This window comes from Podarcis gaigeae (assembly GCF_964106915.1).
Source record: "Podarcis gaigeae genome assembly, chromosome: 5".
NCBI classification, from domain to species: Eukaryota; Metazoa; Chordata; class Lepidosauria; order Squamata; family Lacertidae; genus Podarcis; species Podarcis gaigeae.
In genome coordinates, this window is record NC_139681.1 from 62,309,546 (window position 1) to 62,329,289 (window position 19,744).

Sequence of the window (19,744 nt, forward strand, 5' to 3'; positions counted from 1 at the left end):
AGAAACGATCGTAAATATTTAATTTCTCTGTGTGCATCCCGCGTTTCATGAACTGTAAATCACATTATAATAGCGATTAAAAATAAATAACACTCCGTCTGCGTTAAACGTTTTGGGCCCGTCATCCGCTTGCGCAGCCATAAAGCTGTCGGCTCCCTCTGCTGTTAAGCTTGCGAGCGGCAACACAGCTCGCAAACACTGGAGCGCTTCGGGGACGCGCCTTAACCCTACCCGGAGGCGCGCATAAAAATGGCGGAGAGGCCGCCCGACCAACCCCCTGCCAGGACGGAAGTGTCACGTAGACCACTTCCGTCCGGAGGTGGACTCATTGCGCGCGCAGACAAAAGGTGTACGGTGAGTGGACGGGGCCAGAAAAGTAGCGCGCACGCGCGCACATTTTCGCGCGAAAGCTGTTTTGGGCGCCTTCCCCGCCGGGCGGGGCCTGCTCGAGTAGTGTGCGGACGCGGCCGGCAGGAGGCGCGCTGGGTCTGGTTGGCGACGGCGGCGGCTGCGCCATTGGCGGGTAGGAAATGCCGCCAGATGGCGGTTTAGGATTGCGGCTCTACTGAGGTGCGGCCCCCGGCACCGCCGCTTGTTCGTTCCGGCCCGGCTTGGCCCCGGCCCGCCTGGACCCTTCTCCCGTGGCACCGTAGGATTCCCGGGGGCGCTGGCCCAGCTGAGGTAACGCAGCCAGCGCGGGCGGAGGGAGGGGGGCTCCGAGGCTGAGATCCAAGATGGAGGCGCGAGGGGCGGGGGCAGCGGGCCCGCTCTCTCTCTCGCTCTCCCGCTCGCGCTCTCTCCCTCGCTCGCTCGTTCGCTCACACTCTCGGCCGGGCCAGCGGGCGGCAGCCAGAGCGAGAGCGGGGAGGGAGGGAGCGAGCGGGCGGCTCTCGCCCGAGGAGGTGGCTCCTCCCGGGTGGCGGCCCTCTTCCCCTCCCGGCTCGGCCCTTCTTTTCCCTCCCTGCGGGGCCGGGGTGACAATGGAAGGGCGGCGGCCCCACGGGGCGGCCTCGCCTCGCCGACCCCGCCACTGGCTTCTCTGGGCCCGGAGCCCGCCGCTGTGCCCCCGCCCCCGCGCGGGGCCTGCCCGCCTTCCCTCCCGCTCTCGAGCGCGCTTTCCCGGCTCGTTCTCGGCCGGGCGGCGGCGCTGAGCAAGATAAGGGTCGACCGCGCTGCCCTCGCTTTCCGGGGGTGGGTGGGTTGTGTGCCACTGGCGACGCCGTGGATGAAGAGCCGGGAGAGGCAGAGGGCCCACATAGCGGGGACACGGAGGTGGCGGGCGAGAACGCCAAGGCGGAAATGGGGAGGCCATTTGGGGGTAGCGCTGATCCCCGAGGGGGTTGGCCGAGGCGGAATCAGAGTAGATGCCTAAAATAGCGGGACTGAGTTGGACTGAGCCGTCGCGGGAGAGATCAAGTGTTAGCTTCTGGTTCTTGAGGAGGGAAGAGCTTTAGGGGCAGATTTCTGGTAAACGCTGGTCAATACTGTAGGGTGATGGGTTGACGCTGGGTACAAGTTGGAGTAAGTGGAGAGTGGCCACTTAGGATGTTTCGCTTTTGGGAAAGTGGAATAATTGGTTGGTAGGTGACCAAAGCAGTAAGCACCAGAAGTTCTGTTCTGGTGTTTAAGATCACCTTGGATCTTTGTGTTCCTGCCTCGTGACATAACTTCAGAATGTTCTACAAGTTGTATTGACTGGAATACAGGTCATCTTGTGCTAGACGGTGTAGCCTGCAGGAAGACTAGCTGTGACTATGGGACATGCAGCAACTAGTGGATCATATAACAGCAGTAGGGAATGCTAGAATGTGGGGAGGGGGGAGGGACATATTACCTTGCAGGGTGGTTTTCATCACTGATTTGAATAGGCAATGCAGTGCTCACTTGAGAGGAAAACTTGTGAGTCAAGAGATAGGCCAATAAAAGTTAGCTTACATTTTTGTATAATCTTACAACCTTGTACCAAAGAATAATTTATCTCCTTTGTATTATAGAACATTTTGTTCTTGTCAAAGAGCAGAACATCAACTCATATACACTATTAACTTATTCACCACACTTTTTTTTTTAGGTAGTGCTCTTCCTAAGGTTGAAACATTGTGTGTGGTTAAATAGTCAATACTTTTGAACATGTTGCAGAATCTCACTGAATATTGGGAGTTTTGATGAATAGGACTAATATAGATGAGCGCTTTGCAATTAAGAAGTTGATTGGAATGTTCCCTTTTTGTTCCACTGGAGGAGGAGATGGATATTTTTAGATTTATTTTCCTTCACCAGAAGGTCCTAATGTGGGTCACTACAATGTAAAATTCAAAAGTAAAACAGTTTAAAACAAATTACAACCACACCTAGGTAAAAGGTAAAGGTACCCCTGCCCGTACGGGCCAGTCTTGACAGACTCTGGGGTTGTGCGCCCATCTCACTCAAGAGGCCAGGGGCCAGCGCTGTCCGGAGACCCTTCCGGGTCACATGGCCAGCATGACAAAGCTGCATCTGGCGAGCCAGAGCCGCACACGGAAACGCCGTTTACCTTCCCGCTGGTAAGCGGTCCCTATTTATCTACTTGCACCCGGAGGTGCTTTCGAACTGCTAGGTTGGCAGGCGCTGGGACCGAGCAGCGGGAGCGCACCCCGCCGCAGGGATTCGAACCGCCGACCTTTCGATCGGCAAGTCCTAGGCGCTGAGGCTTTTAACCCACAGCGCCACCTGCGTCCCTATCCACACCTAGAATGGGCCCTAAATAAATACGTCAAATGTGATAAGCCAAATTAGTAATACAGAAAAAGCTGTTCATGTAAGAACCAGAATGGTTTCACCCAACTCTTGAACTGTTGACGTTCCTCTGAAAATGATTTGAGCAACCACCCATTGCAATAATATAATACATTTAACCTTCTGAAGATTTGCTTAAAATTTTGGGAAATTTGCTTAAATGCAATCTTGGACATAGCTCAAGATTTGAAATTAATTAATTTTATGTACAGCTTATTTAAAACATTTTAACTCTGCTTTTTAGGACAAAAAGTTTTCCCCAATGTTCTGCTCAGAGAAGATCTATTGAAAATAATGGACATATTTGGACCATTAATTTCAAACTCTTAAATTGAATGCAACCTAAAGACCTTACAAGATGTCTTACAACCAGCAATTTAAGAGCAGTACAGCAAACAATTATAGAACAGTAAAAACTGAATACCTAATGAAACCACAACTGGTCAACATAAAAACATTAAGAGAAAAGCTAAATATGGGAAGGGACCTTAAAGGCAATCCAGTCCAGCTATTGCTAAATATAGGAAATCTGCTTCTACATCATACCTGATAGGCTGCTATCCAGCCTCTGCTTAAACTACTAATAGCCACTTTCTAAGCAGTCTGTTCCACTATCAGACAGCTTGTTTCATTAGGAAGTTCCTGACGATTAATTGAAATCCCATTTCATGTCATCTGCACCCATTGATTTGGATCCTGCACTCTGGGGCTGTTTCTCCCAATCTGGTGCTCTTCAGAGGTTTTGGACTTCCACCAGGGTCCCAGCCAGCATGATCAATGGTCAGGGATGAGGAGGATGCAGAGTACCTGATGCCTGGCACTTTGATTAGAATACCAACAGGAAATACAATCAGTCAAACAGATAATATTCGATTCTCATAGTGGGCCAAAGAGATGCCTATGGGAAGCCTGCAAGCAGGACCTGAGTGCAGTGGCCCTCTCCTAGCTTGAAGTTCCCAGTAATTTGTATTCAAAGGCATACTGCCTCTAGCAGTGAAGGTAGGACAAACTCATTGTGGCTTGTAGCCACATTTGGATGTACATTCCTGGGTGCGTAAACCATAGTTGAGCAAACTAGGAATGACTGTCAGCCTCATGCTCTTTTCTTATCTCTTCCCATGCCTCTTGCCTGTTGGAACACCAATCGTATTTAGCTTATAATACCGTTCTCTTTTATGTCTAAAATGAGGAACTGTGATTTTAATAATCACTTTATTAACCAGTATACTAAACCATTAATATTTTGTTAGGCTTTTGGGCTGCTGCTATTTGAATAAGCAGGGGATTGGCAACTACAATATGGCTTGTTGGTTTCTGGTGAAGATACAGTGGTACCTCGGGTTAAGAACTTAATTCGTTCTGGAGGTCCGTTCTTAACCTGAAACTGTTCTTAACCTGAGGTACCACTTTAGCTAATGGGGCCTCCTGCTGCTGCCACACCACCAGAGCATGATTTCTGTTCTCATCCTGAAGCAAAGTTCTTAACCCGAGGTACTATTTCTGGGTTAGCAGTGTCTGTAACCTGAAGCGTCTGTAACCCGAGGTACCACTGTACCTGATACTGTTACTTATTTGTCTATCAAGATGTTGCTATGCCACCCTTTGCCAAAATAGTTACAGGGTGTTTTCCATCAGAACAAGGTAATACAAGAAACACAATACATGAAATACTAACAAATAAACAAATGAGTAACATAACTAGTAAATTCAAACATGTTTGAGCATTTCTTTTACACAGTCTTCTAAAGGAATCTGTTTGGTTCACTTTTTGAACTATATTGTTGAAACACATTATGGGAAAAGCAAATTATATCTATCATAACAACTTACTTGATTTAATTGAAAAATCTTTTTTTAAAGAAAACCATCTTAAATTTTAACACATACAGTATAATTCAAAAGATATTACATGTTTCAAAAGATATTCAAAAGCAATTATAGTGAAACTTATAACTCAACTTCATGCACAGGAAGAGACACCTTTTATATGATGTGTTTAATGATGATTAGTATTAAAAGAATCGACCAAGACACTAATTAACTACGTAGCTGTTCCCACAACATTATTGTAAAGATGAGGTTACCAGTGGTCACAAACCTTCTTGGATGCATGGGTGCATTTGGAAATTTGAGAAACTTGTGAGCCCCACCACAAAATGGCTGCCATAGTAAGTGTGCCCAGTCAAAATGGACAATATATGACACAGATGAGGTCTCAGCCCCAAATGCCAAAAAGCAAATATTTGTTTTTTTTTTTTTTTAATAAATTTTTATTAGGGGTTTTTACAAAATAAAGTACAAAAATAAACAACCTTTCTTTTATCTCAACAGAGTTTCATGACTTCTTTGGACTTCCTCACATCTCCCGCTGCCATTTTCATCATCATAAATTTTTCCCAGCAATTTATCATCTAATTTACAAATTTTATAACCACTTATTTAAATATAATCCTCTGTAAATTAATTTCTCTTAATCTCACTTTACATCCCATTTCGATCCGATTTTGTGGTGGCCAATTATTTATGATCAAACATCCTACTTAACTTTCCACCAAATCACAATATTTTTGTAAATAAATCTTAAATTTCCTCCAATCTTCTTCAACCCTCTCTTCTCCCAGGTCTCGAATTCTGCCAGTCATCTCAGCCAGTTGCATATAGTCCATCAGCTGCATCTGCCATTCTTCCAGAGTGGGTAGATCTTGAGTTTTCCACTTCTTGGCGATAAGTATCCTTGCTGCTGCTGTTGCGTACAAAAAGAATGTTCGGTCCTTCTTTGGCACCATCTGGCCGACAATGCCCAGGAGGAAGGCCTCTGGTTTCTTAAGGAAGGTATACTTAAATACCTTTTTCAGCTCATTATATATCATTTCCCAGAAGACCTTCACCCTGGGACAAGTCCACCAGAGGTGAAAGAATGTTCCTTCATTTTCCTTACATTTCCAACATTTGTTGTCTGGCACATGGCATATTTTGGCTAGTTTAACTGGGGTCATGTACCACCTATATATCATTTTCATTACATTTTCCTTCAGAGCATTACATGCCGTGAAGTTCATCCCCGTGGTCCACAACCTTTCCCAATCCTCAAACATAATATTATGCCCAATATCCTGTGCCCACTTTATCATGGCCGACTTAACCATTTCATCTTGTGTATTCCATTTCAACAGCAAGTTATACATTCTTGAAAGTACTTTAGTCTTAGGTTCTAACAATTCTGTTTCCAACTTCGATTTCTCCACCTGGAATCCTAACTTTTTATCCTTTTTAAAAATTTCTTGAATCTGAGCGTAATGTAACCAGTCTCGCACTTTGTCTTTCATTTTTTCCAAACTCTGCAATTTCCAATTGTTGCCCTCTTTCTCTATTATTTCCCAATATTTCGGCCATTTGGCCTCCATATTGGGTCTTTTTCGGGCCTTAGCCTCCAGAGGTGATAGCCATCTTGGAGTTTTATTTTCCAATAGGTCTTTGTATTTTGACCAGACATTAAACACTGCTTTCCTGACAATATGGTTCTTAAAGGCCTTATTGATCTTAACTTTGTCATACCATAAGTATGCATGCCAGCCAAATGCATTGTTAAAACCTTCTAAATCTAACACGTCAGTGTCCTCTAGAAGTAGCCAGTCTTTTAGCCAGCAGAAAGCTGCGGCTTCGTAGTACAGTTTTAAGTCTGGCAGGGCAAAGCCCCCTCTTTCTTTCGCATCAGTTAATATCTTAAACTTAATTCTGGGCTTTTTGCCCTGCCAGACAAATTTAGAAATATCTCTCTGCCACTTCCGGAAACACTCCGTCTTGTCCACAATTTGCAATGTTTGAAACAAAAACAACATCTTTGGCAATACATTCATCTTAATAGCAGCAATTCGGCCTAGCAAAGAAAGCTTCAATTTTGACCAACTGTCCAAGTCTCTCTTAATTTCAGACCAACATTTTTCATAATTATCCTTAAATAGACTCAGATTTTTTGCTGTTATGTTTACCCCTAGGTACTTTACTTTTTTAACCACAGTTAGTTCTGTTTCTCTCTGAAACCGTTCTGACTCTGCTTCTGTCAAGTTTTTTCCCAACACCTTAGTTTTCTGTTTGTTTAGTTTAAAGCCCGCTACCCGACCAAAGTCCTGAATCAATTGTAACACTCTTTTTGTACTAGATTCTGGCTCTTGCAATGTCAAAACAAGGTCATCTGCAAAAGCTTTGAGTTTATATTGTTTCACTCCGATCTGAATCCCTTGCACCAACCGGTCCCCTCTAATCAAGTTCAAGAGCACCTCCAGGACAGAAATAAACAGCAAGGGGGAAATCGGGCAGCCTTGTCGTGTCCCTTTTTCAATCTTAAACTCTTCTGTAACCACATTGTTAACTATCAGTTTTGCCTTTTGTTCTGAATAAATCGCGTCAATCCCATTTTCAAAACCCCGCCCCACTCCCATTTCTTTTAAATTCCCCTTCATAAATTTCCAAGAAATATTATCGAAGGCCTTCTCCGCGTCTATAAAAATTAGAACTGCTTTAGTGTTAATATTTGTTTGCAAAAGTTCCAAAATGTCAATAATGTTCCTTGTATTAGCAAATAAATGTCTTCCTGGGAGAAAGCCTGCCTGGTCTTTATAAATTATCTCATTTAAAACTCTTTTGAGTCTTCCTGCCAAAACGTCAGCAAATATTTTGTAATCCACATTTAAAAGGGAAATGGGGCGGTAGTTCTTAAGTTGTGTCTTTTCAGTTTCTGATTTTGGTATCAATGTGATGAAAGCTTCCTTCCACGATTCAGGCGCCTTCTTTCCCTCCATAATTTCATTGCTGACCTCCATCAGTGGTTGAATCAAATAGTCACTTAATGTCTTATAGTACTTGGAGGTCAAGCCATCTGGCCCTGGAGACTTGCCCAACTTCATGTTCTGAATGGCCTGTTCTATCTCTAGTCGTGTTATTTTACTATTCAGGAGTGATCTATTTTCTTGTGATAGTTTTTTAAGTCCATTTTTCTCCAAAAATTTTGCAATCTCTTCCTCCTTTTGTGGCCCTTGAGTGTATAATTTCTTAAAATATTTCTGGAAACATTTTCTAATTTCCACCGGGTTCTGAATATTCCTTCCTTCTATTTCCAAATTTGTTACTATGTTCAGCTTTTGTCTCTTCTTCAACTGCCAAGCCAGCAGTTTCCCACATTTATTAGCCGATTCAAATGTTTTTTGTTTCATTGATTTAATCTTCCATTCTATTTCCTGATTTATCAGTTTGGAATATTGTGCCTGATGAAGTTTAATTTCTCTCAAAATCGGCTGTGACTTCGGGTTTACTCTTAGTTTCTTCTCTAACTCTTTAATTTTCCCCAGAATCTTGTCCTTTTTCTCATTTTGTAGTCTTTTCTTTATGGCGTTCTGTTGTATCAAGAACCCTCTCATCACAGCTTTGCTTGCGTCCCAGATTGTTCTTTTTTCCACAGCAGTGTTCAAATTTATCTCAAAATAGTCCTTTATTGTTTTTTTGGCCTTCTTGATAATCTCCTGATCTCTAAACAAGTTGTCATTCATCTTCCATCTAAAGGAGCCGGTTGGTAATAATGTCATGTCCATTTTCAACGCGTTATGATCGGAGCAGGTCTTTGGGCAGATCTCCACTTTCTTCACCTTAGGAGCCAGACCTCTAGAAATCCATATTTGGTCAATTCTTGTCCAAGTCAGTTGGGCTTCAGAGAAAAATGTTCCTTCTTTCCCTAAGGGGTTCTTTGTCCTCCATATATCAATCCAGTCCATGTTGTCTGTCATTTCAAAAAAGGTCTTTGGTAGTCTGCCTTCTTTAGTAACCTTTTGGCTTTGTGACCTATCCATGTTTGTAGAAACGATCCCATTCATATCTCCCATCATAATGATGTTATCATAGTCCAGATAATCCAGCATAATCTCATGCAACTTCTTGTAGAATTCTGATTTCCCTTCATTTGGAGCGTAGATTCCTAATATCAAAATTTTCTCTCCTTGGTGCTGTATTTCAATTGCCAAAATTCTTCCATGTTCATCTTTAAATAGAAATTTTGGTGAGAGGCTCTCCTTTGCATATATCACCACTCCTCTCTTCTTAACTAAGTCCGAAGATATAAATTCTTGGCCTAACCTTTTATTTACCAATATTTTTCTGTGGAGCCTAGTCACATGTGTTTCTTGTAAACAAGTAATGTCTAGTTGCTCCTTTTTTAATATGTGAAAGATTTTCTTCCTTTTTTCCGGACTGTTGCAGCCATTTATATTCCAACTTAAAAGTTGCAGAGACATCCTGGATAGATCTGTTTAGTTTCCTTGGGATGGTATTTTGTTCTGTGAGTCTTCAGGGTTCTGAGGTACAGGCACCTGTGGTGGTTCAGGCCCTGAGGGTAGTTCAAGTCCTTTATGAAGGTCCTCTCCGTAGGCAGTCAAAAACTTATCCCTATCTTCCAAAGTTCTAATTTTAATCTTCTTCCCTCTAAAGGTAAAAGATAGTCCTTGGGGAAAGTCCCACCTAAAGATGATTGAGTTGCTTCTCAGCAGTTTTACTAAGTCCAGATATTCAGATCTAAGATCCAACAGCTGTTTAGGAATGTCCTTAAAAATCTCAATTCTTTTGTCCGAAATGTTCAAAGAGCTTCCGTAGTGCAGGCCCAAAATCTTGTCCCTTTCCTCCTTTGATCTCAACGTAATCAAACAGTCTCTGGGCCTTTCTCTCTTTGTAAGTCTTCCAAGTCTGAAGGCTGACACAATTTTAAAATCTTCCTCCTCTAGACCCCAGAACTTGGAGAATTCTTTGGTCAGAAACTCAGCTAGATTACCTTCTTCCACTTCTGGTATCGATCTTATCCTTAAATTAATCTCCCTGTTCCGAAGTTCCAACATAGAGAGATAGGTCTGATGTTCCCCAACCTGCTTACTGAGCGGCCTTACTTCTTTTTCCAACTCTCCCACTCTTTGGCTGGTCTCTTCGGCCAGTTTCTGATTTTCACCTGCAGCCTCCTTCAGTTGTCCGATTGCTTGTGCATTCTGTGCAACTTGCCCAGATAATTTGTTTAAGGTTTCTGTATTAAGGTCAATTTTCGCAGTTTGTTGGTCAACTTTCCTCTCCAAAGACTCCAATTTCTCAAGAATTCTCTCTAATACAGAACCAGATCCTCCTGAGGCCATCTCTTCTAGTTGTAAATCCTCAGTTTCTTCCTCCCCTGCCTGTGACAGGGAGGTAACTTTTTCCTCCGAGGGCAAAGTGGGCACAGATGATCTGCGTGCTTGTGAGGCTGCAGTTACGGTTGTCAGAGTTGTTTGTCTGGTTCTTAATCCCTTTCTTTTTGCGCCACTCATTCCAAAGTTATCTAGCAGTCAAGGTCAAGCTGAGTTCAAAAAGCAAATATTTGGCCCCACTTCACATAGTAAAATACCAATTTCACTGGTGGGGTTCAACTTGCCCATGAAACAACACAAGGCTGCAGTCCTATGCATTCTTATATGCAAGTAAGGTCCATTTAACTTGGTGGAATTTAGGTCTGAGTAAAACTTCATAAGATTACTCTGCATTTCTCATCCACCTCTTGGATGGCCAGATGCAAAGTACAGGTCCTGAACAGCATTAGAAATTCCCTGGGTGCCAGGTGTGTTTTGCAACAGGCGTGGATCCAGTTGTGACCACTTGGGACATCTCTGTATGCCAGGTAGGCAACTGACATTTCCATCTGGCTGGCCCGCCCAGCTTTCATAAGCAGGTAAGCAGAAGGGCTTATTTATTGCATTTATATTCCACCTTTTCCTCCAATGAGTACATGGTTCACTCCCTCCTCAGTTAATCTCTACAATGACCCTGTGAGGTAGATTAGGAGGCTGTGATTGGTCCTAGCTCACCCATTGAGCTTCCTGACTGAGTTGGGATTTGAACTCTGATCTCCCAGGTCCTAGTCCAACACTAGAACCACTACACCACACTAGCTTTTTAGAATACTTCTGCTATGGGGCAGCTATACAAATTAAGCTGGTAAATAAATATGGGAAAAGTAAAATGTCACTTAAGACAAGGATCTGAATTATTTTCCTTGAAGCTTGAATTTGTTTTATTCTGGATTGTTTTATTTGACGTTTTAATGTGTTGTAAACCGCTTTGAGATTTTTTTCTTTAAAATATAAAGCAGTATAGAAATGATGACAATGATAATTATTATTATTCATTCCAGAATATTCTTAGATACTTTGTTGTGGCAACTGTAAGTGAGGTGCCATTTGGAAATTACCGGAGCTTATATATCTGAGTTTCTAAAACTAGTCCTGAACCTTGGACAGTTGCCTAAGCTCCATGACAAGGAACATCTGCTGAAATTCCATCTCCTAGAAAGTATTAAAAGTGAAGGAGTCCTGTCTTACTCTCCTATCTTCATCTGTCCCCCTCTTTCCTAAGGCTGGAATCAAAAGCATGCTCACATCGGAGTAACTTAGTGGGGCTTGCTTCTGATTAGACCTATGTATAATTGTTCTGTTTATCCTAGCCACACACAGTCCCTTCTACACAAGCATACTTTTTCTGTGCAGTGACTAATGATGTTAAATTCTTGAGAATAATCTTTTGGAGAATATTCTCAAGAATATTCTCAATTAAAGAGGTATGTACATTTAAAGCTGCTGTGTAGACGACACAGAATTTACAGTTTGTGGAGAATATTCTCCGGAGAATTTTCTAGCAGAGAATATTCTTGAATATTCTCCAGAGACTATTCTCACCTCACATTACTAGCAGTGACAGAGGCATACTAGTTTAACACTGATTCATTTGCTTTTTCTCATCGTCTTTTTCTGTGGGTTCCAAAGCTTGCCCAATCAGAAAGGAAATGGAGTGGGTGCAGACTTTGAAGGCTGAACAAGGAGGGACTGGACAGTCAGAGTAATTGATGAGCAATTCAGCACAGAGGAGAGTAGATCACCTGCTGGGTACCATTGCATGCCTTTTGCGTGTTGTGGTGCTTTTTCACGTCATGTTGGCAACTCCAGAAGTTAACTACAAATAAAATGATTGGTTGCATGTTGGCTTAGTCTGGAGATCTGCTTCCACTCAGGGATAATTGTGAAAGTCCTTGATCTGCCTTTTAAAAAATCTAGATACTTATTTTGATATGCCTCCATAGGTATGAAACAAGTTTATACTATGTTGCCGTCAGATACCAACTGTACATGCTATTATTATGCATTAACAGGTTCACTAACACAACTCCCCCTCCCACCCGAACTCAGCAGCTGATTTGCTGATGCACTTACCTTTACCTGCTGAAATACTGGTCAGGAAATGCAGAGATGCATCAATTGCACTGCTTGAAAATTTACTGATATTGTCAGAGCTGCCCCAAGGTCCCAGCTCACAGAGGACCAACGCCAGATCGTCGTTATATACAAAAGTCTTTATTGAAGTTCAGTTTCCATTTCAGAGCCGTAGCGCGCAGCTCTACGTCTTAAACCCTAGACCGCCGAAGCTCCGTCTGAATCTCCTCCCCTTCCACACCAGTTTAAGACTCTAGCCTTGCTCCACCTCTTCCTTAGCTCCTTCCTCCTCTGGGCCCTCCTGCCCGCTGGGGTCTCACCCTTTCTGGACTCTTCTGACGCTGAGTCCCCGGATTCACTCCCCACCTTCCGGCGGGCTTTAGGACCTGGTTCCCTATCCGGGCTACCTGCTGTGCCACTCGCCTGTACATTTGAACTTGGCGCGTGCGCCCAGTCGGCAACCTTCCTTTTGACCGTTCCCTCGCTCCCCGATGGAGGCGTGGTCAGCCCTAACTCATCTTCTCTCCCTCCTGGAGGAGACGCTGGCCCTGATACCTGGGATTCTTCCCCCCCACTACGCTCTGGTGGGGAAGCTGGTCCTGATCTCCAGCCGCTGCTCTGGGAGTCACCGCTGGCCCCTTGCTCCTGGCGCGTCCCCCCTGGGACCCCCCTTGCCCTGGCCATCGGCGCCCCCTTCTGTGAATCTTCCGATTCGCTGGAGAGGCTCATGGAATCTCTCGGGCCATTGTCGTCTTCTTCTATGCTGCCCTCAGATTCTTCCCCTTCGCTCTCCATTTCCTGTGCTTCTGCTCCTGAGCCCCTGACAGATATGTCTTGTCTTTTCTAAAAACTTGAAAAAAGAATTTTTCTGCCTCCCTTTCTTCCAGTTGGTGCTTATTCCTGTTGCCTTTTCTTTTCAACCAGCTCTCTCCTCTTCCCATTTGCTCTTGCATACCTCTACCTCTTTCTGCATCTTTATTTTGCTGTGTGCAGTGAACTGTGAACTGTGCAGTTTACTCCTAACAATTCATTCTAGTAGGTCTTTGCAAGTGCCAGTAAGGTTTTTCCTATTGCAGGCAGAACTTAAAACCAAAGTATGCCACAAGTTAACTCCAAAGTATGGTACATTGCCATAAGTCATATGCCATACATATACAAATAATGCATATACATTCATCCCTTCTGCTGCTCAAGTGCCTTGGTGTAGTTTTGCATCTGTTCCAATGAGCCAGAGAACATGCTGCAACATTGAATGGAAAAATCAGGCAAGAGCACAGCCTGACTGTGATGTAAATGGGTTCACAGGCCCCCTACCTGCTATCCAGTTGTGCTGCAAACCCCAGCTGCTTGCACTATGTATGATGAAGCATCCCCCACATTTAAAAAAATCCCAGAGTGGCTTTTTATATCAGTAAAAACTGAAGACAGTACCTGTATGAGGCTTGCAGTCTTGAAGAAAAGGGGAATGGGGAAGGGGGGGGAGAAGCAAATTCAGGCATAGTTCTTAAATTTATAGTTGTTTGATTGCACCTTTGTCCAAGGCAGTGGTATCCAAACTTCTTTCAAAGAGGGCCAGATTTGATGAAGTTAAGGGCCATGAGGGCCAACCAAAATTGTTGACCTTTTTTCTAGGGTTGAAATTGTTGAGCTTTATTATGTTGGAAAGTGTTGAGTTTTTTTCTGGGATTGAACATGTTGAGGTGTTTTTTTTTTTTTTTTAAGGATTTTAAACAGACCGGCAGGCCAGATTAGGCCCCCCAAACTGACTTTGGACATGCCTGGTCCAAGGAGTTCAGGATGATGGCTGTGAAGTTAACCCACTTTGTTCATATAAGAATTCTAAAGGGGCAGGTTAAAGAGAGAGAGAGAGAGATAGTTAATGCCCTTGGGCCACCTAGTCAGCTTCATGGCTGAGCAGGGGTTTGAACTCCAATCCCTCTGTTTTCATACTTAACTCACAATATCAGAGATCAGAGCTGCATGTACATGTACACTGAGTCCAATACTACATGTGAGTACTGGATAGTGTCCTCCACGCAATCATGATTTCACCATAGTAGTGATACTGGTGTTGATAGGATGGTTCTGCAGCTCTACACCATACTAGCTGCTGATGTTCAATATTGTGTGCTACATTTGCAGTTACAGTGCAGCTATATATTAGTCATCTTAACATGTTAAATTTCCCCTTTTCTCCAGTTAAAATTAAGCTTCATCTACTGTTCCCTTAAAAACAACCTTTAAAAACTACATGCTGTATCTCACAGACAGTATGATGTTCTACCATGCTGCAGTAAATGCTACAGTGAAACAAACTAAACATTTTATCTCAGGAAAGGTGGTAATTTGACAAAAGCAGATGGCTTTGGCGGGTAAGAATCCTATGTACAGATGTACTTAACATATGTAAACTGCACTCTTTTCTAATGTGAAAAAATATATAACTAATGAAAATTGAAAATACCAAACTAATTGATTGTAGAATGTTGTTTGTTCTTTTGTGTTTACCCCAAAGCAGCAAGCTAGTATACTCAAGGTGTATGAACATTTACTTGGTAAATCGGCCTGTTTTAAAGACTGCATTAACATTATAGGATGCAAGGCAAATTTGAGGGGAAAACACTTGCTTGGTGACTTAACTGATGATGTTTATTACCAACATGTATCTAAAGTGTCATGGCTAAGGGGAAGAGCACATATTTTGCATACAAAAGACCCAGGGTTCAAGCCTTGGCATTTGAGGTGGGATTTCTTCTCAGCCTACCAGAAGCCAAAGAGAACTGTTTTCAGCCAGTGCAGAAAATATGGAGCAGAATGAACCAATTGTCTGATCCGATGCAAGGCAAATTCTGTGATATTTCAGCTGTTCCTAGCGCCGGTACTGTGCTTCACAGTTCAGTATGAGCCAGTGTGGTGTAGTGGTTAAGAGCAGTGGACTCGTAATCTGGGGAACCGGGTTCGCGTCTCCACTCCTCCACATGCAGCTGCTGGGTGACCTTGGACCAGTCACACTTCTCTGAAGTCTCTCAGCCTCATTCACCTCACAGAGTGTTTGTTGTGGGGGAGGAAGGGAAAGGAGAATGTTAGCCGCTTTGAGACTCCTTCGGGTAGTGATAAAGTGGGATATCAAATCCAAACTCCTCCTCCTCCTCCTCCTCTTCTTCTTCTTCTTCTTCTTCTTCTTCTTCTTCTTCTTCTTCTTCTTCATTTGGGAGGATGCAATGTGCTAGACTACAGCCCTATAATGTAGTTACCCTTACACAGGGAACAGACATCTGTGTGAATTATAACTAAAAGATTCTGTTTAGTAAAATTCAGAACATACTTAAAAGTATGTGGATAGAACTCTTAAGATAACTGAAATTGGCTTCTCTGATTAACCAGCTATTCTGGACTCTATACTTTGCTGTTTCTGTTGCCAGAAGGGGTTGAAGGGGTTAATGGAGGGAGGCTGACATTTTAGCTGTGATTGAATAGCTATTCAATGTTGTAGAGTCAAAAGGCCACTGCTTCACCAAAGAGGAGGACTGTTTTTCCGAAAGCCGTCCTTCTATTAGCAAAGAAAGGATCTTGCAGAATGATTAGTGGGTGCTTGGGGGACACCTTTTTCAGTTTTTTAAGTTTCTGATTGAGACAAGTCAAGAAATAATCATTAATTAGAGGGCAGTTGAGACTGTGTGTTGTGAATTTATGTGCTAACACAGGAGGTTTAGGGCATTGGACTTGAAGGAAGATTACCCTTGGCAGTTGTTTATGCCATTTCATTCCTTGGTGTTTTGCTACCTAATATTAAGATATACAAATGTAAGGAAAAACTTCCAGCATCTTAAACAGTGGTCCTCATCTTAAGCAGTGGTCCTCTACTTTTTCTCTAATATTTGGAAGGTATCTTAATGTTACACAGGATTTTTCTGTATTTAAAATCATGAAAGGGTCACCTTTTTTAACATTTACATAACATTCAGAAACCCTTGTAAAATGCTCTGGGTTGAAGCATTGCAAGTAGAAATGTGCATGATTCTGTAAGAAGTGCAAAAGCTGATGACTGAATGCTGGATGAAAAGGCTGTTGTAATTATTTTTGTTGGCCTGAACCTCTGATTCCTCCCTGCTGTTCTTGTGGGGAGAGAAGGTCTCAAGAGCAGTTGGGGGGGGGGGAACTCATTTTGGTGTATAATTTTGTATTGCAATTCAGCATTTGTTGAACCAAATTGATATGTTAGTTTCTCCAGACTCTGGATCATATTTCAGGCAATGAGTCCTGAGGGTAACAATATCTGTTCAATGTTGCATATCCTCCCATATTACGATCATTGCATTTTAAATTTTTCCTAAAATAAACAATCTGAGGCAGATTATTCTCTTTTACAGATAAAATGCTAGAACAGTGAAAAATATAAAATTGCTTAGGCATGGGTTTTCCAAAAGCGGTTCATGACCCTCAAAGCAGGGTGGATTGATTTCCCGTATTTTTTCGTGTATAAGACGCCCCCATGTATAAGACGCCCCTTATTTTTGGGGACTACAAATTAAGAAAACACCCCTCAGCACTACCCGTGTATAAGATGAGCCCCAATTTTAAACCTAATTTTTTTGGGGGGGAAACCCCTAGTCTTATACACGGAAAAATATGGTAAATCACAGTTATCGAAATGAGCAAGAAATGCAGATTTAAATCGACACTATTCCTAAACAATTCCTAAATCTGACCACTAAACCATGTTAATTTACTAAATAAAGTACTCTTTACACTTAACATATTTTTGTCTCACTGTAAAAATGTTTCCATTTTTAACCTGTAGAGGTAATGTTTTTTAAAATATTCCCCTAACTATATTGTGCCTTTTGTACAATGGGCATCCATGACAGTTTAAGGTTAACAGTGCAATCTTGCTTACTAAGAAATAAGTCTCATTGAATTTACTCTCTGGCAAGTGAGTGATTGCGTCTTAAGTACAAGAATATAAGAACATGTACAGTTAGTTACCTTTTCCCCAATTGTTACTACTTTCTGCTTCACTCTCTCCTGCCCTAGTTCCACCCTCTCAAACAAAAAACGAAATATCCAATGATTGATAAAGTAAGGCTTAGTAGCTATTTGAGAGACAAGAGCAATTCCATTTTTTCATGTGACAATGAAATGCCCATGTTTGGTAGGTAGAATGTAAATATTCATGTTACGGGGAATTGTTGGTTTTTTAAAATAGAAAAATTTCATTTAACTTGTATCTGGTAGAGATTGGTTCACTTTAACCCCTAATGGTTGGGCCAACCTGCTTATGTCCAGACATTTTTTTATTAAGCTATTATAAGAGAAGCTTAGTGGTTAGTTTTAATCTTTTTAAGTTAAATTTTAAAGATTTATTAAAAGCATAAAAGCAAAATGCTGATTTATATCTATGTGCAACAAATGCAACATGAAGAACAAGGAGGGGAGAATTAGTAGTCAAGGAGAATGCCATTTTTGTTGTGCGTCTTTCACATTTTAAGCCTCACTGAATAGAAGGGGCAAAAACAAGGTAAGATAGGAGCACCAGACCTTAGATGGTCACTATGTACCACATGTGTGTGTAGTGATTTTCAACAACTGAATTGTGTTCAGAAAATGCTTTAGCCTGTGGATTCTGGTGGCATGTGCAGAGAATATTGGTTAATGCGAAGTCAGTCTTTCAAATCAACAGTTGACCTTGAAGCTCACTGTGTGCTATTGGACACAATCTGTCCTTACAAGTTTGTTCGGACTAAAAGACTATAGCGAGCATTAAGTAGCAAAATGGTGTCATAAAGGAATTGTGTTATACAGTAGCTGGAACAACCCATTATTATTTTTCTTAATTTGTAGCATGTCAGTTTTTTCTGTGCTATGCAAATGTGAAGAATTGCTTTGGAATACCGTCAGTAGTATTTTGGGTTTGGAGGGCAAAAAATATGGCAGGCTAGATGTAATCAACCGGTAGATAGTAGTTGATGTTCTTCTTATCCCCATGAATGAAATCAGGGCTGAGAGAAATCATCCTCCCTCAAGTGTACTGTTTTACAAGGTTCTTCTTTATTAAAACTTTACAAGCTGTTTCTTTGAATTATTACGTGTTAAGTATAGTCAGAGATTGCCATCATCCCATGTGCTAATAATGAACTCAGTCTCTTAAGTGCCAATCCTTATGTAGTTAAAACAGCACTGTCCATGCATAAGCAGAAGGCATAAGCAGGTTTTGAGGAACCCCAAGGGTTACAGAACTCTTAAAACTCTTTAAAAAACAGTCACAAAAACAACTTGGTGAGAACTGAGCAAACTAAGTAGCCACATAATGCTATGTGAACCAGGGGGCAGGGTGAACTGAATTGAGTGGATTGAAGAGAACACTTCATGCTTTCTGAACCCCCCCCCCTTTTTAAGGCTTTGACCGCAATGTAAATGGGCTAGTCAGTGTGAGTATGATTAACACAGGGTTAATTGTAGTAACCAGTGCTTATTTTATATAAGCCCTGCAAACAGATTCTCTACTAATTGCTTAATAAAAATTGGTCATCCAATAATTGTACAGACTGATTCCCCATTGAAGTCCTTAAACTGAAATTCTGAAGCCTTATAATCCATCAAAAAATAAGAGGTGATATTTAAATCCTGACTCGTTTCCCTTCACGCTTGGATGCTCTGGGTTATAGACCAGTTTCCTTCTGAGTAGGTCTTTCTGGTATATTGTCACTTCCTTCACTACTGAATTGCACAAAATCAAGAATATTATTTCCTTGAGATTAGATGGTAAAAATTTGTAAGAGCACTCATGCGTAAGAGTTTCCTGGTTACTTGTTAGAACCATTTTAAGAAACTTTGAAAGCATCTATACACACATGACCAGAGTAAATCTCAAAAACCTAAAATGTGAGTACAACCCACCTTGAACAGATGCCCTGGAAGCAGCTTCCAAAATTATTGACTGTTAAATAACTTAAAGCCGTCTTGCAATCAAATTACAATGTATATTATGATGACATACTTGAACAAATGGTTTTGCCTTATTATCATGCTACCTCTGCCTGTTACAGTTGGATGGGATAATCAAGGAGACTTTTGCCAGTCTTTTTAGATGTTTTAAGAAAAATGTTATGACTTTGGATTTGGTGAAAAAATGTACTATCTATGTAGTATCGTCCCATCTTACTACTACAGGGTGTAAAAAGGGAGTGGGTGGCACTGTGCTCTAAAGCACTGAGCCTCTTGGGCTTGCTGATCAGAAGGTCGGCAGTTCAAATCTGCGCAACGGGGTGAGCTCCCATTGTTCTGTCCCAGCTTCTGCCAACCTAGTAGCTCAAAAGCATACCAGTACAAGTAGATAAATAGATACCACTGTGGTGGGAAGGTAAGTGGCATTTCAGTGCATTCTGGCACTTGTCACTGTCCTCCGTGCACCAGTGGCAGTTTAGTTATTCTGACCACATGACCTGTGGACAAACAGCTGCTCCCTTGGCATGAAAAGCAAGATGAGCGCTGCACCCCATAGTCACTTTTGACTGGATTTAACTGTCCAGAGGCCCTTTACCTTTTACCTACCTACATGGTGTACGTGTAGTATTTTGATTTACATGGAATGCCTCCCATTGGGAAATATTAATCTTTAAAGGCTGGTTTATTGTACATGAACAGCATTCTGGTGCATGTTGCTTTAAAGCATATGTTTCACTCCTTCCTTGCTCCTGCTGATGTTG

The 19,744-nt window shown here is 42.1% G+C and overlaps 1 protein-coding gene across 5 annotated transcripts in view; it reads left to right on the top strand.

Annotated features, from left to right (window-relative positions):
• Positions 1 to 316: 316 nt before the first annotated feature.
• The window catches only part of STAG1 (STAG1 cohesin complex component), a 103,819-nt gene continuing 84,391 nt past the window's right edge, over positions 317 to 19,744 (top strand). For 2 of the 5 annotated variants that reach the window (XR_014565057.1, XM_083741786.1), the window contains exon 1: positions 317 to 354. The gene's annotated coding sequence lies outside the window, so the exon portion shown is untranslated. Of the gene's footprint in view, positions 682 to 19,744 lie in introns of all 5 variants that reach the window. The other 3 variants (XM_083741785.1, XR_014565058.1, XM_083741788.1) reach the window with 3 other exon arrangements.